This window comes from Protopterus annectens, chromosome 10.part0, assembly GCF_019279795.1.
Source record: "Protopterus annectens isolate FY-2018-M chromosome 10.part0, PAN1.0, whole genome shotgun sequence".
In the NCBI taxonomy this organism is placed as follows: Eukaryota; Metazoa; Chordata; order Ceratodontiformes; family Protopteridae; genus Protopterus; species Protopterus annectens.
In genome coordinates this window covers 1,282,366,837-1,282,394,746 of record NC_056744.1, presented here as the reverse complement: position 1 = coordinate 1,282,394,746, position 27,910 = coordinate 1,282,366,837, and positions in this window count along the sequence as shown.

Genomic DNA, 27,910 nt, shown 5'->3' with positions numbered 1-27,910 from the left:
CAGGATGGATGAGTGTTCTTATTCTAATGAATTAGAATTCAGTAAACCTGTTTGCGTACATTAGAACAACACTCATCTATCTACTCACTTCCTCCTACAGGGAGAGAGAATCACCTTGATCTGCTAGCCAAAGTGAGTTTATCTGGACTAATCCTTTGTTCTCTGTTTCTTGCTAGTCCTGTCACCCTATGACTTGAGCTTTCTGTATTACCTCTGTTTTCTTATTGTATTAAAGGATTTCTAAGGAATAGGAAGTCCAGCTTTGAATAAGAGATTAGAAATGGGTTTTAAGGGATTGAGATTGAAATATACAGTTATTTTGGAGGAATGAGTGCAATTCATCTTGAATGCAATGTCATATGCTTGGTATATGATTCAGTAAATCTCTTGGTATACATGTAGTCAGAGATGTGAGCCATGCGAGATTCAGGAATTCTGTAACATGTGAAGCAAGGTGTAATGTAATGGTAAGGCAGCATGTGTGTGTGTGTGTGTGTGTGTGTGTGTGTGTGTGTGTGTGTGTGTGTGTGTGTGTGTGTGTGTGTGTGTTTTATCTTTCTTTGGGTCTCTGTACCCTGGTGTGATACATTAACTAAGGAAGCTTCTTTTCCACTTTAGAGTTTTCAAGATGTCAGAAATTAATGTACAATGGCTTTTTTTCACTTTTCAACTGAGAATAGAAAAGCCACAAAACTTTATCTGTGGACAGTAGTATTGTAGCATGTTTTTCACTGTTTGCATTAGATTAAAACAGCATGAGAGTTGGACACATTAAAGTTGTTAATTCCGTGGTTTATATTCATAGTTTTAGATATTAGCCCCCATACTTCCAGTCACTGCAAAGAGAAGTCCTACTGTCATTTTTCAGTTTTTGGGAAGATATTTCTTTAGTTCTTTTGCTTGACAGAGTCACCACTGAACCACTGATGACTCTGATGATGTAAGCAAACCTGTCAATCAATTGGATGTCCTGAATTTTAGTTTCTGAATTATTTCTTGCTGTGAGTAACCTCAAAGTCATACCAGAGAAGGATTCATATCAATCTACTACACATATTTATATTGACTGCTACTTAGTAGGAAACCACTTTTAGTGATCTCAAAGTGAAGCTTTTTTTTCATACAACAAGCCCTCCTGTACCCACCCACATGTTACTTAAGTCTTTCATAAGTATTTCCATTTGTGCTTTTTCTTGCTCTCCCTACCTCTCTGCTTTATACAAATGTTCTTAAAATTTCTGAAATATCTCTAATAGCTCTGCAGGCTCCCTGGTTATTTTTCTTGTTATAGAGTTCCCCATTTTGGCAACAAGCCTTTCTACTTTCTATTGCCTAAGTTGTTTTGTCAGCAAGTTTATGCTCCAGATTTATTAACAAAAAATAGTTGCTTAACGGCAACCTTTTCAGACTCATGCATATTATCTCGGTAGTCCCTTATTTTCTCTTTAGCAAACTGAACTTGCATCTCTTCTTATTCTGTGAGATTTCCTCTTATTTTTTAATACTTTAATCTTTATTAGCCCTTCTAAATACTTCTTAATACTTATTAACCAAGATCTCTTTTTCTTTTATTCCTACCCTGTTTTTAAACTCCACTTTTATTTTATCCCACTCAATAGCTATACGTTCTGGAGTACTTTCTATCTCCCCTAATAACTCCCAGATAATTCTCACTACCCATTCCTTACATTCCTCTCATTTTTATAGGTATGTGGGTAAGGGCCAGTGTCTCATCTTTCTTCATTACCCTGCATTTTTAGCTGAGTAATTATTTGTGATGATCCAAAGTAGTTATTGGATGTGTGTCAAAGTTCTCAATTAAATGCACATGTTCCTGTGAAATATAAGTTCTTTAAAGTCTAGCCTAGTTATTGTACCTTGGTGAATAATATGTCATTTCTCTCCAAGTTCATACTACTGAATTCACATCGTTCATACTAAATATTTTTATAATTTTTTTATTAGAAATTTACCCTGTTTTGTTATATTTCCCTTTTGTGCCCCCAGATACATCCTCATTGTTGCAAATCCAATTCTAATCCCCACCTATAAGTAATATTCCCTGCTGAAAGCTGATTATATAGTTGTCCCCAAATTTTTAGAGCTCCATAATAGCAGATTTAGGTGGAGTATAAACACATGCAAGCATAATCCTCATGGCAGTAGCCCGTTACTACCACCCTATCTACCATTTTATCTTTCTTCTACTTCTATCACCACTGGAGCTCCTCTAGCAATTAATATAAAAACTCCTCTTTTTCTTTGTCCCTAGTATTCTGCAGAATATCCATCCTGTAATCTTTTTTCTATCAAGTTCACATGCTCATTTCTTTCCAAATGTGTCTCCTGTAACATTGCTATTTGCATTTTGCATTTCTTAATACAATTAAGTATTCTTTCCTTTTTGTCACTACCTGTGAGACCATTTACATTGCATGATTATATGGAAAATGTTGTTATTATAGTAAGTAGTCATTATTCACACTTATAGTATATGGCAACTTTTTTAAGATTTATATTTCCAGCTTTTGTGATATATGCACCCATTAATGTGTGTCAGGTTAATACTTTATACATTTTTTCTTATTATCAGTTTTGGAACATATATTTTATTTTACAAGGTTTTTTTAATTTTAATAAAATCCTTCAAGACACACAGACACACACACACACACACACACACACACACACACACACACACACACACACACACACACACACACACACACACACATGCACAGACACACAGCAGAATACTTCCATAACATGTTAACTTAATACAAACATAACTATGTACATCTTCAAATAATGAAGTTTAACCCTTCTAATAGGAGCATTTGTGCCAAATAGACAGCTACTAACACAGGCCCTAATTAAACTGAAATTGAGATTATCCATGCTAAGATAAATGTTATTGCCTGTGCTTTTACTTACACAAATCAGTATTTGTTCTTTTATTTATCTTTATCTACCCCATGTGAAAATAATATTGCCACCCGATTCAACCAACACTTCACCAAATCCATTCTAGCTCTCTCTAACAATAATACTACTACACATCCAAACCTGTCATCCCCACCCATAAACCAAAACTGCTTCTCATTACAACCTGTCCCTACTAGCACAATATATAAATATTTGAATAAACTTAAACTTAAAACCTTGGCTCCTGATAAATTACCTACAGAATACCTCAAGATCACAGACAAAGCCATCTCCTATCCCGTCTCCTTGTTAAGTAATCGCTCTTTGTCAGAACAACACATCCCACACTATGGAAAATTTCCTATATAATACCACTTCGCAAATCGGGTAACTTAGTGGAACTATCTACCGACTGATTGCCATTTTTATCTCCCCTGTCACAAATCCTAGAAAAATGTATACATTATCAAATAATTAACTACTTCTTTTCTAATAAACTGCTGACCAACACCAAACATGAATTCTGTCCTAATCACAGTATCACCACAGCCCTTATTAGATTTACCAACACTGCAAATCAACACCAGAACAATGGCAACCTTCTCTCCACTGTCTTCATAGATCTCTCCAAGGCCTTTGATACAGTCTCTCATGCCAAGCTATTAACTGCACGTCTGCACTTAATCTAAGCCACTCTACTCTAACCTGGCTTCATGGCTATCTATCTAACTGCCAACAGGGAATAAAATGGCAAAATTCCTTATCTCCCCTCCTACCTGTAACCTTAGGCATCCCGGGGGTTCCATCCTCAGCCCTCTCCTCTTCACCATATTTCCCAGTACACTTCACAAAACTACCCTGCATGCCACCCTGGTCCAGTACGCTGATGACTCCTCTATAATCTGTTCTACCCCATCACTGCCTGAACTCCAGAAATTGACACAAGAATCATTTGCGCTGTTGAAACCTGGTTAGCCATTGCACAACTAATATTTAACCCCCAAAAAACCCAGCTAATGATATTCCATCCTACAAAAGCCATAGACCCCACTCCTCTATTCACAATACACTCAGCTAATAACACCCCTATCACACCTGTCTCACACGCCAAACTACTAGGAGTTATCATAGATAACAACATGAAATTGAATATGCATATTGCACACACAATAAAAAAATGTCCATAAAAACTTGGATTCCTATATAGATGCAAAAAGTACCTCAACAACAACAGTAATGCTAGCATCACTAGAACCCACCTAGTCTCCACACTTCTCTATGCCTCTCCCATACTCATCAACCTAAATAACTTTAACCAAACTAAACACTTGCTACAATAAAATAGCAAAGTTTGCTACTGACTCACCCTACAGAACACATCACTGCCTAGCACTCAAGCTACTTTCCTGGCTAGAATTAGCAAACTTTCTCACCTATAACCATCTTACAACAGCCCACCAAATCCTATACAGTCCTGAAAAAATCCCTGCATTACAAGGCCTACTGAATATCTAGTCTAACAAATGCCTACTAAGAACCACCAACATTAGTTGATATAGCCAAAATCAAAAAGAGCTCAGAGAATCCCTATACTCTTCCTCTGTTGCAAAAACACCAACCCCTAGAAATCAGAACCACAGAAAACAAAAACAACTTCAAAAAACTCCTCTGGTCCCATTTAGATAAGACTTGGATATGTAACTGTTCAGACCCTGGATAGCTTCCTCATAAGGGATGTATATGACACTCTCTGCATAACAGTACTCTATTAAACTCTTTCTACATAATAGTACTATCCTCATTATAGTGCTCAACTGTACTCAGTCACTATCAACCCTTCACCACCACCCTCCATTACATATTAATGCTCTCCTACTGCTACTGCAGAACTATATATTCCTACCAGAGAATGCAGTCTTATCCAACTGTATATTAACATAGACTGTTTGCATTGTAGCATTCTTCTGCAAGCAAATTACAAATGTAACATTATAATGTATGTTTATCCTACACTGATGTTACTGAGTAAGCATACATCACCTCTTCTCTTTTGTTCTGTACTTAAATAATGTGTGTATTGTATTTTATTTGTACTAACCATTATATTAATGTAACCATATAACTGAATGGAATGCTCAACAACAGTATTGTATGTTTATCTTATGCTCTTGCACTTTATTGTGTGTTTATCCTATGCTGATTTTAGTTTGTTATGCATTTTACTTTGCTCTGTATTTAGATTACCTGTATTTATTGCATTTACTATGCTAACATTGTGGAGCTTTTCTCCCTGGGCTTCCACTGAAAATGGGCTTCTTGCCCAGTCGTACTCTCCTGGTAAACACATGTAAAATAAATAAATAAAGATAAAAAAAAACATGCAAGCTATTAGAAATAATTAACTTTTAGATTTGAAGAAACTAGTGTTCTGTCTTTTATTGCCCTTTTATCAGCATGTCTATATGGAAATGTAAGAGAAAAACTGCAGTTGTCTGCTGTAGCTGGAAAGACAAGCTGAAACACTTATTGCTAAAGGAAAACTTTTCATTATATTCATTGTTCTCATATTTACTTGTTTCCACTTAATATTTATTAGATTAAGCTAAGGATCTTAATCCAGACATTCACCTATGCAAAAGTAAGAGAAAATATATCAGCTCTACAAATATTATGATCAGTATACATTTACACCCTATTCCCCAACCCAATATTACAGCCTGTTAATTTAAATATGCTTTTATCTAACTTATTTCACTATAATGCCTGCATTTCTCATTATCAAAAAAGAAGGAAAGAGAAGAGAAAGAAAAGAAAAAGGCACCAATTTACTTTAGTAACTTTATCAGAGCAATTAAAATACTTTACTATAAAAGATGCAATTTATGTTGCAAAACGTTTCATAGAAATACAGCTAAGAACTGATTCTGTTTTACTTACAGTTACCTTTTTCCTTCGTCTTCCCCTCCCCTCAGGGTCCTTCCAAACAATAATGACATGAATCGAGACAAATGCTTTTCAGTTCCCTCAAGTTTAACAAAGTCAACAAAAGTCCACTCTTTCCATCTATTCTTGTACAGTCACATTTCACAAGTGTGATTGATACTTTCAGTTTGACATTTGATCACTAAGTTCTGTGTTACAGATATTCTTCCTGTTCATCTCCATCTTCCAACTCCAGATTTTGGTTTATTTCCTAGATACTCTTGATTCTTCTAGTCAACTCTTGTGCTTTTACCTCTCTCTCTCTCTCTCTCTCTCTGTCTCAAGCATTTTCCTTTGGAACAATAGAAGAGGTTTCACTGGCAAGCAAAGTCTCTCTGTGTGCTTTATTGTCAGAAAAATGAGAAGCAGAGTTGTCGTCTGCTTGATGGCTCACTTTTTGTTGGACAAACTTTTGCATTTCCCCCTTAGCCTGTTCTACATCCAACAATGAATTTGATCTTTCAGGAAAAATATTCTAAAGACAGATGGTTACTGTACCTTGAATCTCACACCTACCTGTCAACATTCCCTGATTACTAGAATACATTTGTTTCTCTTCTGACTGGTATACAATAATCAATTTCTACAATCTCTCTTCTCTCTCCAACTTATAATTATTTGCCCTTGTGCCACAGTTTTAACAAGATCAACACTTTATGTTGGTAGGTTTGCATCTTTACTAATAATGGTCTTGGCTGCTTTCTCATTGCTAGATTTGGAGCATGCACATGGCATGCCTTTAAATTAACAGTTCCTGATTTGGAATATCAGTCCAGTTTCTTTTTTCTGCCTTCATACAATTAATATAGTCCATTCCTTCAAGTTTCTCTGGTACAGCAGAAAATCAAAAATTTTCCTTATGTGGTCTGTCATCTAATTATACCATTTTTTGAACCATCTCTTCTTAAAAATGTCATACTCAGCCAACTCTTTCTTCTTTTCGACCTCTGATTTTTGGAGGTTTATCGTCTCACCTGAATATCTGTTTAAAGCTTCTTCCATTTTTTGCAGCCTTTTGTTTGATCTGTTATACTCCTTCAGGGTTTCATTTGTTTTTATCAGTACTGAGCACATTTAACTTATTTTTCCTCTAGATTACTGGAAGCCATGCCTTGCACCAAAGCTGGAGATTTAACTGTTTTTTTACTGAACAGCTGCAGGATTCTTCCCAGTCAGTGTTTTATCTTCACCTATTCTAGTTGATTTTCTTTCAAGCTCTCTTCGTTTCTTCTCCAGGCTGTGTACTTACTAGCCAGTAACTGAATTTTACTCAAAGTGACAATATCGCTGGCTGTTGTTTCTCAATTTTTGATTTCAAACTAGGAGAGCAAAAATTAAGCTGTTGATCAGTGTGCAACCAAGTTGTAAGTCACAACTCTCAAAATTATTTTGAGAGTAGTAACAGGGGAAAAAATAATTTTCAGAGTAGTTGTATGGGAGAATGTTCAGTGCTTGTCTGTCTTCATTTAATGGAAACATGGGTCAGTTCTGGGACATATCAATTTTCTTATTTATTTAATAATAATGTGATAACAGAACTGCTATAGCTGCATCTTACTGTATATGCCCATGACTGCATTTGCATGTGAATTATAGGTGTTTGGTCTACAGGACTTGCAAAATTAGGTGTATGTTAGGCTTTTACAAAAAATATGACTAGCTCATCATAGTGAGCTGGTTCTAAACCCATGTAAGCCTGTGTCCTTGTTGTTTATTACTAACCAGACACCTATTGAGGTAGGTACCCTATGCATCAAGGATTCTTATGGACTTCTCCTTTGGCACTTGCAAATAATACTGTGCTTTCTAGAATGTGTAACTGGATAGATAGGAGGTTCAGTGCTCAACATGGAAACTTGTGTGTAGGGGTTATAGTGACAGGTACGCAATGCTTGGTGCTGGGTCGATTTGTCCTGAAGATAATATACTTAGTTTGAGGGGGGATGGCATAATGGTTAAGGTACTTACCCCACAGACAAAAGGTACAGGGCTAAATTTTCACTTGGGAAATTGGCTAGGTTTAAAATAGTCCACAAGGGCAGCTAGCCTACTACTTACCTATGAACTACTATTAAGCAAGCTCAGAGCTACAAATATTGTAAGAATATACAAATTTATTTATTGTAAGAATATAAGAATATAAGAATTGTAAAAATATTGTAAGCTGAGGCCTTTAACATGTATTAGGAGTTCCATCATATCAGCGTTCTGCAGCAAATAATGATGAATTATAAGCTCACAGATATTTTAGCTCAAAAAGCAATGAAAACTATACAATACATGTGCTCATTCTACCACTTGAACTTGTTCTGACTCTTGAGGCTTTGAACTCTTTTCACAACACATAGAGTCTACAAACCATACTCAACAAACTGTATAATTTCATTTCACTTCTAGGCAATAGAGGATACTATTCTATTTCCACTGAAAACAAGCTCCATATGGTTTCCAGTTGATTCTAGTGCCATGTTTGTCATCTATAATATAGGCCCCAGTGGTGCAGTGGTTAACGTTCCCGCCTCACAGCAAGAGGTTCTCTGGTTCAGTTCTTAGCTAGAGCACCTTCTGTGTAGAGTTTGCATGTCCTCCGTGTGATTGAGTGAGTTTTAAAGACATGCAGGTAGGTGAGTGTGTGTGTGCAGGTGCCTTCTTTGAAGGTTGGGGGCCGGACTAGCCACTCAACACTGTAAAAACTCCACTGCCAATCAGTCTGTTGACTGGTGATCCACTGTAGTGACCCCTAATGGGAGAACCCAAAAGATACTCCTTTTTTGTTTGCATAATAATTTTTTAAGCTTTTACACTTAGTCATTGCACACAACATATGGGACTAAATTATAGATTGTCATTACCTGATAAGATCTACTGATTAAAATGCACTGACATTGAAAATATAGATATAGATAGATAAATTGATCAATTAATAGATAGATAGATAGGTATTAGATAGATAGATAGATAGATAGATAGATAGATAGATAGATAGATAGATAGACAGAAAGATAGATAAAGGCAGGTATTGATGGATAGATAGATAGATAGATAGATAGATAGATAGATAGATAGATAGACAGACAGATAGGTAGATATAGATGTGTGTGTGTGTGTGTGTGTGTTTGTGTCTCTCTCTCTCTCTATATATATATATATAAATATATAGGGGTCTACTACACATGATCGAAATTTCAGTTGACTGAAATTCATTTGACTGAGACTATAACATCGAAAATTCAAAATACTGAATTTTCTTAACTATGCTAAATTTCAACATACTAAATTGTAAACTATAGACATGCACACATACAACACCAATGACTAACCCTATCCAGAAACTAAAAACTACTTAACAGAAACTGGACAATATAAAACCAAACTAGGTGGGGGCTAGGCCCCCCCACACCCCCCAATGTGGGGGTTTGTAACCCAAACCCCCCTCTAACTATATATACTAACTCCATGATCACACTACAGTGTGGAAAAGGGCATATACCTTTTACTTACCTTACAGTAGTCTACATGCTGCCACTACTATGTTGAAATTTAGCATTGTTAAGGGTTCAGCCTTATGAGTTTCAGTCAAGTGAGTTTTCGGTATTTTGAATTTTTGATGTTATGGTCTCAGTGAAATGAATTTCAGTCAAATGAAATTTCGATCATGTGTATCAGACCCCTATATATTTATATATATATATATATATATATATATATATATATATATATATATATATATATATATATATATATATATATATATATAGGTATGATGATCATTATATTGACGGTAAAATATTGACAAAATAATCTAAATTTAAAATATCAGCTGAAATTAAGCACATCCAAAGCCAATGTTTTTGAAAGGAAGCAAGTCTACCTCACCCATGCTAATTGGTTATAGTAATAAAAAGGACTTACAATAGTAGGGAAAGTGCATATTCCCTTCCCTGCTTGAGTTGGTTGATATTTTATTTTTAGATATTTTTTGTTGCTCTTTTGACTGTCAAAATCATGATCACTAAATCAGTTTCAATTTCTGCCCCTGAAACTGCACCACCAGTATACCACCAACACTAAGGACAACTGCTTTTTCCTTTTCTTTCTTTTCTTTTTTTTCTAGTAATGAACAAGACATATTCATCATAAATCAAAGGAACCCCTTACAGCTGATCCCTTACTAGATATACTGCTGATACAAAAATGACATGGAACTTGCTATGGAAGGAAAGATAAGGATAAGATCCTGGTTATACAATACCCCCTTCTCAAGAATGATGCATAAATATAAGGGAAGATAACTGGGTTTTACAACTGGCTAAACAGCCTGTGTCATTCTTTAGGGTTCCAGTTTATATTGATCTGGATGACATGATCAACAGCCCAACTTGCTTTGCAAAAGGCGGCTTGAATCTCTTGTTTAAAGGTTTCTGCATACTTGCTAAAGCTGTTCCAGTAGGGCTTCATTAGGCCAAGTCCAACTAATGAACATTAGAGCGTAACAAAGACATCATATCCCAGCTGGACAACATCAAGATGACTCTTCTCAATGTCAGGAGTCTTAACAATAAACCACCTGACATCTAGTCAGTTCTGCATCTCTATATTTGTATTTATTGAGACATGCCCACCCCCCCCCCCCCACTGCACTTCTGTTTTGAGACTATCTTGTACTTAGGCACAGTGGAAACTGAGAAAGAGTTTCTGCTTTGTCAGTGACCATATCCCTTCAAGACTAATACACAGAGACTCCAATAAGGAGCACTTAGAACACCATCCCACATTAGGTAAGGCAAACTTGCATCTTAGAGTATGTTATAAACTCGCATCGAAGAACCTTGATGATCATACATAATGCCTTAAAGATGTTCATTTAAGCAATAACTGTAATCCTATGTGACTTTAGCTACCTCTGCATTGACTTGAGCACAAACACTTCTAACATAGGGTACACAAAATTTTTGGATTATGTAAACAAAAACTCCCTGGATCAAATAACTATCAAACTCTCTAGGAACTGAATTATTCTTGATCTATCTGTTCCTCAGTAAGACAGTGTCTGCCTCTTTCTTTTCCCTGGTCGACCCATCATTGGTTAAAGCAGACCACCAACTTGTGACTTACACTAACAGAACCTCCATTGCCCCATAAACAACACCACCCTCTTTAGAAACCTCAAAAAGGCACATTTTATACAATTGAAGAATTATATCTTTGCATTTACCCACAACATTCTGAAGCTGACACCAGATATGCAGGGCCAGGTGCAGTAAGAATTAATTTTATGTCCTTTTATATAAATGCATCAATGCAGCAGTCCCTACTAAAATTACATGTATTGGGAAATTCAAAAATAAATCACCCTAGTAATCAGTCTGTATAAAAAAAAACTTTATAACAAATGGAATAAACTTCTCAAAACACTTAGCAGGGCCAGAACTCATCAGATTCACAGTATAAAATAATCTCAACAAGAAATTGAAGGCTACTATGTAGGGTAGTAATGCATCACATGAACTAAGGCTAGTATTTTAGGTGAAGAATAACTACAAGTCATTCTTCAACTATATTAGAAAACTATTTAAAATGGCAGCATTATTTTGAACAGTTCCACAATGGGACACCCCGCTTAAACCCAAACGACATTACAAATATACTGACAAATAAGTTTACTGCTAGAGTCCTGAAAACCTCATCCCCAAATCCAGTCATCCCTGATTCAATCCCACACCCTACCATTACAAAGGAGTATGTCAAAAGGTACTTTCAAAGACCAAAACACTTCCTGTCAGAGTCTTAATAATATATTAGATAATCTAATAAACAGTATCAAATATGCACTGGCAGAACCTCTCCTTAAACTGTTTAACCTAAACCTAGCTACTGGCTGAATCCAGATGCACAACTGTAGAGATGTTTCTCCACAAAGATAGACCCACAGCTGTCCCTGTAAGTACAGGCCTATCAGCCATAGAAATCTAATCTGTAAAGCCATGGAGTGTATCTTTACTGATCCCTTTTATCATGATACTAAAACTCTCATTAGGGTCCACACAACAACTTGGCTTTGTGAAAAGTAGATCATGCCTGCTGAATCTTGTCTACTTCTTTTAGAAGATCATCCAAGTGGTGGACAGTAGTCATACTGCTCATGCCCATGGACAAACTGTTGCCATTATACCATCCCTACCCACTTCTGTTCTCAGTTCTTTCTCAAATCTCACTCTGCTCCCTCCTTATCAAAACTACTTATTCTCCACTCCATTATCACTGCTCATTACCTCACCTCACCATACTACAATGTTTGTACAACACTAACCATGCTGTTCCCCTCCTGTATCACCCTATTCATCCTCGCCCTCTCATTACTAACATTCCCACCAGTAATAATAATAATAACATTACCTCACCTCACCATACTACAATATTTGTACAACACTAATCATGCTTTTCCCCTCCTATATCATCACCTTATTCATCCTCGCCCTCTCATTACTAACATCCCCACCAGTAATAATAATAATAATAATAATAAATAAATAAATAAATAAATAAATAAGCACAAATCAACCATTACTTCATCCTCACCTATCAACCAGCTTCCCACTAGCTACTCAAAAATCTCTTCAAATATATTTCCCATAAGTCCATTCCACTGTTGTAATCTGAACATAATAAAAAATGCCATTCCCAATATCAAGGTAATATTTCTACTGATATCTGCTAAAACAGCTATAATAGACAAACCATCTTTTTCTACCATACATCGGTGTGGTCCCAACCAAACCCCAAACCAAAGAATACAACCTAAACGTTTAAAAATAGTCACTTTAAACCTTGGAATCACATGCAAACAAATGCCAGATTTTCATGCCTGGATGAACAACACAACCTAGACATCCTAGCCAGAACAGAAACATGGCTAAAACCTGAAGTAAAAGATGCTGAAATGCTACCCCCTCATTATAATACTGTTAGGCTTGGTATAATACATTATAAAGCAGGTAGAGTAGCTGTTATCTTCCCAAGTATGCACACGGTAATCCCTATACAGGCACAATCCCAAAATTTGGAAAAGCAGAAATCCTAATCTCATTCCTAAAACCTAATAGAGCCAAGAGCATATGCATTGTTGTGCTATATATACCCCAAGGACCGAACATTCCAATACTTGAAAACATACTATCCTGGATAGCAGATACAATCACAAATGAAATTATCCTCCTACATGATGTAAACATTGACTGACAGTCTTTATCTGAAAATTCAGTAATCAACAGCATGAACCTCTTTGGATTCAGTCAACTTATTAATACACCTACAAGATATGGCAAAAATAACTCCCAACAATCTATCCTGGATTGGATTCTGGTTACCAACCCATCTAATTTTACATCATCAGGTGTCCTCCCTGACACACTAAGTGTCTACCTGCCAACTTATACTCACAGGAATATTACACAACTAACAAAGGAACATAAGGTCAAAACTACCCGTAATCTCTGCAGTATCTTCAGAGTCTTTTATTCAAACTCTGAAAGCAGTTAGCTGGACCACCCTAATAAGACTCCCCTTAAATGATGCAGTTGAATACTTCATTGCAGCATTCCTAAATATTCTTAACATCTTAACCCAACATATTACAAAAAGAATTAAAAACAGCCATACTCCATGGCTCATCAACCAGTGCAAACTCCTTACGAAAGGTAGAGACAAAGAATGGATTAACTGGCAAAAGAGTAAAAATAACAAAAATCAGCGATCAATAGACAGCTATGAAACCAAGTCAAGAAACAAGTTACTACAGAGAAGAAGTCTTACCGTACTCAGTTACAAGATAGTTTTAGAAATAACCCTAAACAACTGTGGACCTCCATATCCTCTCTCATCAATCCAGGTACAAAAAAGGATCCCAGCACATACCCAGACATTTCCCCTCTTCAAACAGCTATCTATTTCAATACATACATTATAAACTGTATAGCCAACTTAACCTCAAACTCACCTAACACACCCCCTTCCACACAGCTAACTTCCCCTACCTTAGACCCTAGCAAATCTCCTTCACAAAACACACCAAACTGTAATCTTTCTGCTACAAACATAGACAACTCCACTCACTTTACCTTTCAACCAGTTTCTATAACTCTCATAAAAAAGCTTTTGCATAAACTAAAACATTGTTCTTCCCCAACCTTCCATGAATCACCTAAATCTAGCTACAGATGCAATAGCATACTCAATCAGCATTCCTATTAACAGATAAATTACAGAATCCTGTGTCCCTAACTTATGGAAAATGACACATATTATCCCCTTACATAATGGAGGTAATGCCACTGACATTACAAGTTTTCATTCCATAGCCATCCTGTCTCCGCTCTCTAAAATCCTTGAAAGATGTATACATCAACAATTTCTCCACTATCTCTTACAAAATAAGCTAATCACCAATATGAAACATGAATTTTGGCTAGACCACAGCACTTCCACAGCATTACTATTTATAGATACTGCCAATAAAGCTGGCAACTCTAATAAACTTAAATGTGCAGTATTTCTAGATCTAGCAAAAGCCTTTGACATGGTATCTCACACTATGCGAAGTCTACCAGAAAGTAATTTTTTAATAAAAACACCAGAATTGCCAATTTTACTGATCAAGTTAACATCGGGGAGATTAGGTCATGAGAGAGGGAGATCACAGAGCAGGGGCCGAGTGATGAGAAAAGGTTTCCAGGATCGATCAGAAACCTGCAATACGAAGCGCCAATGGCAGAACTAACGGAAGCGGATACACTGGTATGGAACATTTCATCCAGAATATTGACAGTTCGTGAAAAGGAACTTTTGGGGAAGGGTTTATCTTTTATTCCCACCCAGAGGACAGAGGTAACTAACAATATTTTGGACATTAAGAAATTTACAAGAAATGTAGAACTGAAATTGTTGTTTGGTAAAGAAAGTGTGCATGACAAATCTGTTTTGAAAAAACCCAGTACATATATTTCTCCAAATAACCCAGTTGTAGAAGTTTTCAACAGTTTATGTGAGCATGAACTATATGAAAAATTATATGTGAATAAGAGTAAAAGTAAGAGTTATAATTTATCTAGAGAGGAAAATAAGGCATTACAATTATTAAAGAGTTATACATCCATAATGATAAGAGCAGCTGACAAAGGAGGCCCTACTGTTATAATGGACAGACTATATTATGACTCACAGATGTTGAGTTTATTGCAAAATGAAAATGTTTATGAACTTGTTACTGCTGTTGAAGAAGAAAATGTTAAGTATGAATTTCAAACACTTTTATATGATTGTTTATTAGAGCAACGAATTACCAAAGAACAATATGACTTTTTTGGTAGAGAAGCCATTAATTCCTATAATACAAGGTACTCCGAAAATCCACAAGGATCCAATACACCCCCCCCCCCAAGGCCCATTGTCTCAGGAGGGGATGGACAACGGGACCCATATCTATTTAGATAGAGAAAATGTTAAGGCCTATAGTTAATAAAAATGAAGTGATTCTAACAGATACCAAGCAATTCTTAACTGAGATATTTAGATACACTGAAGTTTTTTCAAGGACCAGTTAAACACTGTTAATGGCAACATTGGATGTTAACTCCCTGTTCAGCTCTATCCCTAATGACATGGGTGTAGAGATGTTACGTGAATACTTAACATTAGATGGAACATACAGAGCTAGTAGATTAGAACTTATATGCTTATTAATGGAACAAGTACTAGAGAACAACATCATGATATTCAGTAATAAGACCTATAGACAAAAAGAAGGTGTAGCCATGGGCACTTCAAGTGCGAATAGTTATGCAAACATAGTAATGGCTAACTGGGAAAGGAAGTGGATAGTATTTGAGAAGTGGCAACAAGTTAAATTCTATAGACGCTTTATAGATGACCTCTTTTTGTTATGGCAGGGTACAGAGTCAGAGCTAATGTATTTCTACAAGAGCTTAAATGAGAGCACTGCCTTTTTAAAATTTGAGATGAGCCATTCAGAAAGTAACATCACCTTCCTTGATGTAATGGTAAACAGGGACCCACAAGGGAGTTTCTCAACCCAAGTATATAGAAAGGAGTGCTACAAGAATGCATATATACATAGAGGGAGTATGCACCCCCGACATATTTTTAAAAATGTTATGAAGGGGCAAGCATTAAGAATTTCAAGATTAACAACAGAAGAGACAATATTTGAAAATGAAATAGAAGATTTGAGTGGGAAATTCTTAAAAAGAGGTTATAATCACAATGAAATACAAGAAGTAATGACAGAAGTTAAGACTTTGAGGCCCACAAAGGGCAAACCTTATTTTTCACAAGGAGAGAGTCAGATGATTAGAAAAATAGATATATCCCACTCAGATAAAGTTAAAATAGCCACGGATTATACGTCTGATGTTAGGATTATGAAAGATATTGTGAGGAAACACTGGCCCATACTTACAAGTGACCCGCATATAAGAGAACTGGTTGGAGAAGAACCAGTATTTTGCTATAGAAATAAGAAGTCACTAAAAAGACATCTTTGTTATGCTAGTACAGAGAAGAAAGCAAAAGAAAAAGAAAAACATTTAGGAACAATACCATGTGGTAAGTGTAACCAATGTAAATGGATAGATCATAGTAATAAATTTGAACACCCTGATACAGGAATAGAGTCTACATTTAAAGTTACGGCCACTTGCAGTACTCAAAATGTAGTATATTTAGCTATCTGTAACGTGTGTTCATCTTACTATATAGGTAAGACGAATAGGGAATTTAAAACAAGGATAAGAAAGCATTTACTAGGCATCAGGAACTTAGATAAAACTAATGCTTTGGCCAAATGTGTTGAAAATGGGTTCCACACATAATTTTAGATTTATGGCCATTGAAGTGGTTAGTGAAAATGATAGAGGGGGAGATATAATCAACAAAACAGTAACGTCAGAAGTAAGGTGGATAGTCAGGTTAAGAGGCAACAGTGGTAAGGGATTAAATGACAGGATACCATTAAAGCCTATACTTAAGAACAGGTCTCTACGTTAATGAGACCCAGTATGAATAGGAATTATTTTAACAGTAATATTAACCATGTATGTTAAATCAAAGTTATGAAGTTTATAATAGAATAGTGCATATTTAGGATGAAATTGAAGAATGACATGGGAAACAGTTAAAGGATTAATTTTATTATTTTTATGTATGTATTTTATATATTTTTTATATACTTGTATATGTGTTTTTATATTAGTAATGTTTGAATAGAAACAATGCAAGTGATTCAAGTAGAGATGAATATCTCTTTAAAATGAATGGGTAATTACTATTTAATTGGTATTATCGATTTAACTTGCCTTATAAATAAGTGGATAGTACTGCTATTGTAATGGTCTGATGAAGTGGGAGGTAATCCCATGAAAGTGCTTATCTACTGCATTTTCGTAATAAAGCTGTGTTTTTATTCTACAAGACTTGCTCAAGGAGAACATTTTTCAAAGAATTATTTGGTATAGCAAGTTTCTGCTTGGTATATGTACCCAGGAATTTTGTGTGCATTATCTCACACTAAACTCCTCAATCAAATTTCCACCGTGGGTCCATCATGTCCATCTACTCATTGGTTCTCTATCTATCTTGCCAACAGGCAACAAGCTGTAAAATGGCATACCTTCCTACTTCCACAGAAGTCCCACATGAATCCATCCTTGGCTCTGTACTATTTAATATTTTTATCAATAACCTGCATTCATCTTCTTGTGAAGACATCTTGATTGAATATGCAGATGACTCAACAATCATCTGTTCTTCAAACATCTTAACTCACCTCCAAGAAATCACTCAACAAGCTGTCATCTCCATTGAAATTTGGCTTACAAGAGCACAGCTCTTAATTAACCGCACCAAAAAACAAACAGATCTTCTTAACCCAAAAAACTCACACCTCTAACAAAGCATCTTTCAAAATCTTTTTGGCAAATGGCACTGAAATTGAATTAGTTCACCATACTAAATTATAAGGAGTCATAATCAATGATAATCTTAAATTTGACCTCCACATCCAAAACAATATCAAGAAAACCCATCAAAAACTAGGCATGTTATACAGAAACAAGCAGCTACATATTTTGTTGTAGCCTGTGTGTTTCTGGAAATGTTGGATGTGCCTCATTGAGGAAAGCCAAAAAAAAAAAAAAAAAAATACTACTGTGGTTAAACCAGGGGGTAACAGTTGTTCATAAATCAAATCAATACCATATGCAGATGAAAGCACTTAACAAATAATGAAAATATTTTCTTGTATTTTGTTGACAATGTGTTTTACACACATTACTATTTTGGTTACCCCATTGTTGTGGCATTGATGATCCCCACCCCCATTTTCAATCCACAGACCAAGGAGAAATTGACATGCAACATATCCCATGCAGAAACCAAAAACATTGTAAAATGTGTATTCAGACTTCTGAAGGGTAGATTCAATTGTTTAGAAACTTCCACTGGGGCACTGCAATGTGGTCCTGACACACGCAGGAAAAAAAAAATAGTATATACCATGCTGCACAACAGGGTGTAGCAAAAACAGGTGCTGTGACTGAATAACACAATGGAAGGTCAGGTCTTATGTGATGCAGCAGCAGAACAGGGAGGTGATACATGTGCAATAATGTAACTGATAAACCACAGCCAAGACCTGGTTCAAGGCAGTAGAGATCATCCCAGCCATACTGGGTTATACCTCCTACCACAAGTTCAGACCATGAATGGAAGGCTTGAAAACTAAAGGAGTCAGTGTATGAATATTCATTAAAGATAAATGCACCTCCAGATTTGTTAAACAACAGTATGATACCCTGGAGACACTTCAGGTGCAACTAGCTGTTGGAAGAACACCTATTCAAGTCATTGTTTTAGATCACTGTGCATATTGAACCTAGAGAGCCACTGTAGCTAGACAGCACGTGCAAGATCAGTGCCATTTTGTATAGTCATTCAGTGTAAGTGCAAGCTTGAATAGAGATGCACATGTGAGTGTGTTAGAAGTAATGAGTCAGTCAGTAAGCATATGAAGTTCGAAGTATATGTTACAGTTACAGCTCCTGATGTGTTTATGTGCAATAAATTACTTGACTGCATTCTGTGCCTCAGTGTCTCATTTGAACACACGAGACATGCAACAATTGCCAGCCACGGGATCCCCTCCATAAATCAAGACACCCACTCTACCTACCTAGATCTACTGGAATCTATCAAGATACATCTGAATACCATGGTCCTGGGTGATTTAATTTACTCATCCATTGACTGGGTAAATTACTCATGCTCAAACTTACTTGCCCAAAGGTTCCTCAAGTTCCTTAACTCCAATGCCCTGGACCAGCTATTGGACACCCCAACTAGGGGCACTAACATCTTGGATCTGTTGCTTAGCAATATGGGGGACTGCTATTGCACCCTCACTGTGAGCTCTTCCATTGTCAGATCTGACCACAAATCAGTCTCATTTGAAGTAACTATCACATCCCCCCAGCAGCAACTAAAATAAACTTTTGCAAAGCAGATTATATCCTTCTAAGAGATGGTATAAATAGCTTCACTGCACCTCCCCCTCAGATGTAACTGGCAACTATGCCAAGTCCTACACCAATGCTTTTTACAAACACCTGTATAACTGCATTGATGTGTCTGTACCTGATAAGACCAAAACAAGCTCTTCAAGGAAAAGCAAACCTGCCATTTGGACAGCTGCCATTAACAGGCTTTACAATAAGCAGAATAAATTATTGTCCAGAAGTAAAAGGGAGCATGCCCTAAACTGGAAACACTCCCTCTTCAACTTAAATAAGCAAATAAGACTTCTTGCAAAGTCCTCCAAAGCAGACTATGAATCCAAATTAGTGTCCTCAACTAAGGACAACCATAAGGCATTCTTTAGTTACATCCGTAGCCTAAAAGGTAAGACCCAGATTTGCGCTGAACTGGTAGTTAATGATACCACATACACTGAGCATGTGGACATAGCAAACCTGTTAGCTAACAGGGTCTGTAAAAACTTTACTCCCTTGTCCCCACAACACATAGCCCATGACATTCCTTCCACCTGTCTCCCACCTTGTAACTCTAGAGAGCAGGTCATAAATGCCCTTTCTAAGGCCAAAAACTCAGCATCTGTGGGACTGTGTCCTACGTGGACTCCAACAAGAATTAGCAACACCATTGGGTACTCTTTTCAATCATAGTCTAAGCACTGACTTTGTCCCAGCTGAATGGAAAATGGCCACCATTATCCCCTTGCACAAGGGTAGTGCTTCCACTGACCCCAGGAACTATAGAACTATTAGCTTGACTAGCTTTATCTGCAAGGTCATGGAGCTAGTCATCATGTACCTTATCAACAAAGATATAGGTAATCTCCAAACACTTGACCCTACCCAGTTTGGATATGTCAAAGGGAGATCATGCTGTTTAACCTAGTGGACTTCTTCAAGACAGTCACCAGAGCCCTGGATGAGGGGAAACTGTGCATACAGCCTACCAGGACTTGGCCAAGGCTTTTGACAATATTCCACACTCAGGCATTATCGATAAACTCTCCCAACTAAGTATCAAACATTTTATCATTAGGCAGGTCACTAACTGGCTCACTGATAGAACCCATACAGTCAAAATTGGAGAATCCACCGCCAACAGCAGAACCATAACCAGTAGTGTTCCACAGGGATCAGTCCTGGGACCTTTACTGTTCAGAATCTAGTCATGACCTTAAACTCAATGCAAAAAAATGTATCATTATCCCTTTAAGTAAGAGCAATGTTCCTGCTAACTATCACATCAATAGAAACACCTTAAGCACACACTCAGTGGTGAGAGACCTGGGCACACAGGTTGACAGCAACGTTTTCTTTGATCACCATGTCTCCACAGTGGTAAGAAGGGCATTCTATTTTGATCATTTCATGAGTAAGGGTATTGCCTCCAGAAAAAAAAATAAGTTATCACCTCCCTGTACTCTTCCCTCATCAGGCCAATAATTGTACAATGACCCTTTTGGTATGTACCTTTCCAGGCATCTGCAGCAATTGGAGAGAAAGCAAAAGTTTCTCACGAGGAAATTTCAAGGTATTCAGCATTTGTCATATGTGGATCAGCTGAAATCACTGTCACTTTACTCTGTTTCAAACAGACTACTCAGAGGCGCTCTCTGCCTTGTGTATAAGGCAATCTCTGACTCTGATTTTTTGGAAATGCTGCATATCCATAAGTCCAATGGCTCATGGGTTACTAGCTGTAAAGATCTTAACCTGGTATGTGGCATTAATAGAACTTGCTGGAGGGAGAAGTTTGCCTCGCAGAGGTTACCACACCTGTGGAACAGACTCCCAATTCATGGCAAGCAGAGCACATCTTTGGCCCTCTTCAAGCACAGTCTGGATGATTGGATGCATAACTGTAAATTCACCCAGGGGGTTCCACCTGTGTCTCTCTTGGACAGGGGCAATAGGTGCTGATCTTGGAAACAAGAGCAGAACTTGGCTAGGCTTGTAAGGGCCCTAGGGCCATTAGCCTAGTAACTACCTATGATCCTATGATCCTAAGACAGTAATGGCTGCAGCAGGTTATAACATTGGTAAGGTTCCAGAATCTAGTTCAATACCATGGACTATATCACAGACAATACAGAATAATATGATGAATGCTATATTGCGCAGGCTGTGCAAGACAGTGCAGGTAATGGCCACATTGTGCATAAACATATCCACACTGGTTAGAGGCTAGAGAGGGTGAGGTTGCCTTCACTTGCATAGGTGGGTTAGCATAATAACAGTTGACTGCAACTTTATCATCTCAAGAAGGGTCAGGGAGCAAAAGTCATTAGCCTCGCAGTCAGTGTTTTTGGGTGTCAAGAATTACATCTTCCATTAATCAGTTTATGGCTGTCACTGTGAGACCATTACTGGTTTCCACTATGTCAGGACTGGATATCCTGCTAGTGTATGCAGAAAGGGCATTCCATGGGTAGAGCCTGATAAACATCACCCAGGATGAGGTGTGACAGGTCATGTGTGAGCATGTGATACTGGCAGTGCACCCACAAAAGTCTAATTCTTCTGATATGGGACACCCTTGTATGTCCAGTCAAGCATGGAGACTCACATGACCATGGGTCATGTGACCAATTGAGGCAAGCTGGATGGCAGTCATAATCTGCCACAGAGATACACATATGGATACAATGTTTATCACTAGTGACCTCAGTAGCATTATTGTTCCATTGTGCTGATACTTTCAACCACTGTACAATTACCATAAGTCTCATTCATGCCAAGGGGCACACTATGATGAACCTAGCAGTTGTCTGTACCTGGATCACTGATCTGCACATTTACTGGTTAGTTCTAAGTGCCAGTGCATATCAGGGAAACACAGACTTCTCTGCATTTCTCTTTTATGCCTACATCAGGAGAAGTATGCCTACAAAATGTCTCTTGTGGTGGGGACACAGAAAGATTCTATGAAGGACTCACAGCTATGGAAAGTACATCAGGTTGCTGTGAGAATGTGCACTCAGCAGCTACTACTACAGATATTTATGTACCTGTGGATGTGGAAACTTCCTCCTGGGAGTGTCTCATATAGTACCAACAAATCATCTGTCTGGGCCGTCTGAAAGTAGCCATCTTTGCTCACCACAGTCACTGAATTAATATCAACCTCCGTTGTCTCACTTTGCTGGACCCTCTGAAAATAAAAGCTGTGAAAACATTAAAATGAGAGCACTGTAAGCCCACAGACACATGCTTTGATAATCCCCTGTGACATGCATACTGGGACACATGGTAAATAGTACTTTACAATAGTTTGGAGCCCATACTTAATTGGGGAGGACATACTAGTGCTTGTAGCCAAAAAGTCATATCTTCTTCACCTCATACATAGTCATATGTCATGATATACCATACTATGATAGTCATTACTAACCTAGTGCTTGGCAATGGACACATGGATAGTAGGTAATAAACAGGAACCCACATTCAAATCACCACCACCACCACCTGGTATGAGGGACTAGTCCTTCAGCACACTGAATGACATTAAAAACTCTGCACCTCCATCACTTCCATCAATTATTTGGGGCTCTCACTACTGTGGCCCTGTTCACCACAGTGTCCCAAACTCTCTGCTTTGCACAGCAAATTATGTCTATAATTTTACTTTGCACCTTTTGAAGGGCCTATTATGATCTCTCACAGCATTTAAATCCACAACTATGTCTTGTCAGATCTGGCCCCTGACATTGTAACTGAAGGATACGGACTTCTTTGGCAGTAGCTGCTCTTCCTTCATGGGATAGAAAGTGTGAGATTTTCTTTGCCTAGAAGCAGCACTTGTTCACTTTGTCTTTGGTGGAATATATATGGTATTGAAAGTTAAGGAGAGTGCCCTACCAGATTCCCAGATATTTTTAGTTTCAGATTACTTTAACAGTGGATAATGGGCTAATTGCTGTACTTTCACCAACATTTGGAGTGGCCTTCTGTATCTGTGTGCGTGTGAATGTGTGTGTGTGTGTGTGTGTGTGTGTGTGTGTGTGTGTGTGTGTGTGTGTGTGTGTGTGTGTGTGTGTGTCTGCATGTGTCTGCGTGTGTGTGTGTGTGTGTGTGTGTGTGTGTGTGTGTGTGTGTGTGTGTGTGTGTGTGTGTGTGTGTGAATGCATATGTGTGTGTGTGTGTGTGTGTGTGTGTGTGTGTGTGTGTGTGTGTGTGTGTGTGTGTGTTGAGTATTGTGATTCTCAAGACAGTAAGGCGGGATCCCCAGGTCCTTTTTTAATTCTTTTTTAATGATTTTTGTGGGTGTGTTTGATCTATAGATAAAGGAAACAGTATAGGAGGAATGTACTATGCCCCGTGGAACTCCTTTTAGGAGAGGGGCTGAGTGAGATATAGTAGCCTCTGAACCTTGAAAAGCTGACTCTTTGAGAGAAAATATTCAAACCACTGGCACACCTGGGACCAATCTCTTGTTGTGTGAAGGGAAGGCATTAGGAGGGTGTAGTCCTTTAGGGCAAAGGTCTTTGTGAGGCTGATGAATACTGAGATGGTTATTTGTCCTTATTCCAGGTTTTACAGAATATATTTCATAAAGGTATAATGAGCTATTACAGTGCTTCTGCCTGATCTGATCCCAAGCTGATTTGTGGATAGTGTCCTGTAAGTTTGGACATACTCAGAGAACTGGTTGTAAATTAGTTTCTCAATAATTCTTACAAAGGTTGGCAATAAGATGACAGGTCAAAGTCATTGGTAGTACAGGGAGACATGGGTTTGGGAATTGGCCTTATTACATCTAATTTCTATTGATCACTCATACAAATTGTGGTTAAGCAGAGGTTGCAGAGATGAGTGAAAGAATGGGTGTACCTCATCTGCATCAATGGGGGCACTGTAAGGTGCTTTCTTTGGTGGGTATTAATATGTTTAGGTTTTATTATTCTGATATGGAAAGCAGTAGTGCTGGTGGTAAGGGATTAAGGAAGGTGTTTAGGTTTGGGATTCTGGAGGAGAGGGGGAGAAAGAAATAATTTAGTAAATGTGGGTGGAGAACAGTGAACCTGAGGAAGTTGAGATAGGGTCATCTTTTAGTGTGCCATGTTGGGGAAGATGCGATTTATCTGACTATATTTCAGAACTGGTTCTGATTATTTTGAAGTGCTGAGAACTTAAGGAAGTTGGCTTTATGCTGTCTGTTGGCTTTCATGTCTAAATAATTAAGCAAGATAAAGTTTTGTCTGTTTCCTGTTAAGGAGATCGTTTTACAGAGTTTCAAAGATCTGTCTCATAACATGTATACAGATTTTAGTTAATTTTTGACCCACTGATTGAGGGAAGATTTCAGTAAGCTGGATATTTTAGGAAAATATTGGTTTTGTAACTAAAGGAGGGACAGGTGACAATAAAACTGGTAACTTGTTCATTTAATATAGTTGATTTGGATAAATTCATTGTGCAGGGCTTTAATTATTTATTGTGATCTAGGACACAAAGTGACCAGTACTGAAGGTTATATGTGAGAGTAAGATTATGCGTAAAAGCAACTGGGCAGTGAGCACTAATTAGGAGAGCAAGGATAGAAATCTGAGAGTTTATTTTTGTGTTATCAGTGAGAATTAGATCAAGGAAGGAGTGGTTAATAGGATAGGCCAAGCAAGCCACTTGTACTTCTTTTGGACACAAAGGCAATCTCATTAAGCAAGCAATTCAATAGAAACAGCACATGATAGATTTCAGAATTTGTGTTTTATATATTGCTTGTAAGTAGAATTGTTTCCATATACATACATGTATTTACTGTTAGATTGCATGTACATATATGCTGCATACGTTGTCTGTATGCCTTTTTCTATAAGCCCAGGTTGTGCTTGAAAAGGGTCAACTAGCCAGCCCTCCTACCTGGTAAACCAATGCAAATGAAATATAATTTGACACAAGTGAGGCCTTAATGCTTCTGCAATCTACATGTTTGTACCTCATTCAGGATGCTGACATTATTAGAGATTTGGTACTTACCAACTTAAATTGCACAAAGACTCCTTGCGCGGACGGCATCTGCAAGGTCCCAAATATGAAGACACAACCCAAAAATGACCAGCAGAAAAGAGAAAACACTGTTTATTGTCACAGACCGATGTCGGTCACAATGACCTTTATCAATGTGAATAAGTGTTTATTCACATTGATAAAGGTCATTGTTACCGAAACCGGTCTGTGACAATAAAGAGCGTTTCTGCTGTTCATTTTTGGGTTGTGCCTTACCAATTTAACTCATATAAAGATTTTCAATGAAAAAATGAATAAATGTACAGATTCACACATACAGAGCACTTAATGTAGACTAGCACCACAAACAGTAAGACAGTAATACAAGTGTAGCACAATGCACATATGTCACAGCAAATACAACAAATAAAAAGTGAATGATGCTTACATTCATTACAGCAAAGAGTCTGAGTGGTAATAAAGTGATACAAGGAAAAAGTAAAGAAACCATATATGCAGTGTCAGAAAAGTACAAAAAGATGTATGCTGGAGTTGCAAATTCAGATGAAGAAGGGATCAAAAAGGTTAGCCAGACCAAGAAATAATGTTCATTATGAAACTTCAAAATAGATTTTCTAATGACCAACATCTGTGCAGGTCAATAATGTATTTCATCTCTGGAGCACTGCGGAGTTACTGAAGGTCAGGCCTCTCACATCAGGAAAGTAATGACATAGAGATGACAAAAGGAATCACTAATGGCCTGTGTTTGCCTCATGTGACATCAATACCGAATTTCAGAACAAAGGTTAAGCTGGTATGGGATTGTCTGGAACTGCATTCTCTTTGCCCAGATTCATTTTTCTTTTTTCCTTTTTTATTGAGAATGCCACACTATCCTTGTTTCTCTGTTATCTTCTGCTGAAGAAATCTATTTGACAATGCTAACAGCTGTACCTACTAATGATCTAGGGATGTCAGCACCTGTTGGCAACAGATATGTCCAGTAAAATTAAAGTTCATAGCCACTGCAGACTCATCTTAATAGTTTCAGTGTTGTAAGTAACAGGGACTTTTTATAGTAAATGTTAAATAAACCAGTCAGACATATGAAGATAAACAAAATAAACAAAATGAAAAGTAAAGTTCCTGGTAGTTGTGACTTTTGTAGCTGGAATTATTTATTGCATGTTGGCTTTTTATAAACTCCTTTGTTTATCTCTTACATTTAGGAGCAATGACCTTTAAGTTAGCATATACAGCGATAGATGGTGTGGAATCAAACGTAATACATGGGGATGAAGGAGGTCTAGCCCAACTGCAAAAGTCAAAAGCCTAAAAAATCCAACATTTGCAGTTATTAGCAGAATTAGTAGAGTTATGATTATACTTCAGAGCAAAATAAGTAAATAAATGTAAAAGTATAATATCAGCTAATAAACAACTAGTATCCACACATAAACCCAATAATAAAGCAGGAGTTTCCCTTTTCTCTAATACTGTGGGTAAAAGCTGGAACCTACTGCCTGGTGACCTCATTTGTATCTGCTCTACTTTACTTTTCAAAAAGAAACTTAGATTTTATCTTACTAGCCACTAGCTCTCTCCCTGTACCAACCCTGACTAATACTTTCTCCTCCTGTTTTCAACATCAATATTTTTTCCTAAGCTATTCCGCCTTACATTATTGTCACTTCTAAGGTTACTACCTCTAAGTGGGACTTAGCATACCCAAGACAGACTTAACAGACATCCTACCTGCTTCTGCTTGAGGGGTAACTTCCCTTTTACTACTCTGTCCCATTCCTGATTTTCTTCTCTTCTATAACTAGTCTCTTTTCCCATTCCTTACTAATGACTTTGTTGTTCTGGGATTCTCCCTCTTCCTTCTATTACTTTCCCACTGTGTAAAAAAAAAAAAAAACCTTAATAGTGAAAATAGGGGAAGGGGTGTTTTATCTGTATTTTATCTTAACTGAACTTTAATGTATCTGTAACTGAACTTTAGTGTTTTGTACTGTATTTCATTTTAACTGAACTTTAATGTATCTGTAACTGAACTTTAATGTTTTGTAACTGTTATTGTATTTTTAATCTTAAAATTTTGTAATTTTAAATATTTTTAATCTTGTCTGATCCTTGTGGAGCTTTTCTCCCCGAGCCTCTACTGAAAATGGACATATAGCCAGCTAGACTAGCCCAATCAACAAATGTAAAATAAAATAAAATATTAAATAAATATAATAAGCTATAGCATTAAACATAATGTCACCAGATTAGATAATTTTACATTTAAAATGCAAAATACTCCAGGCTTTTGGCCTAAAGTTTTACACACACACATACACACAGACACACACACACACGTGCGTGTGTGCGCATGCACGCGCGCACAGAGGGGGATACAGTATTATAATGCGGTGGCTCCAAAGGGGGTGAACGCACAAAAGGTCTTA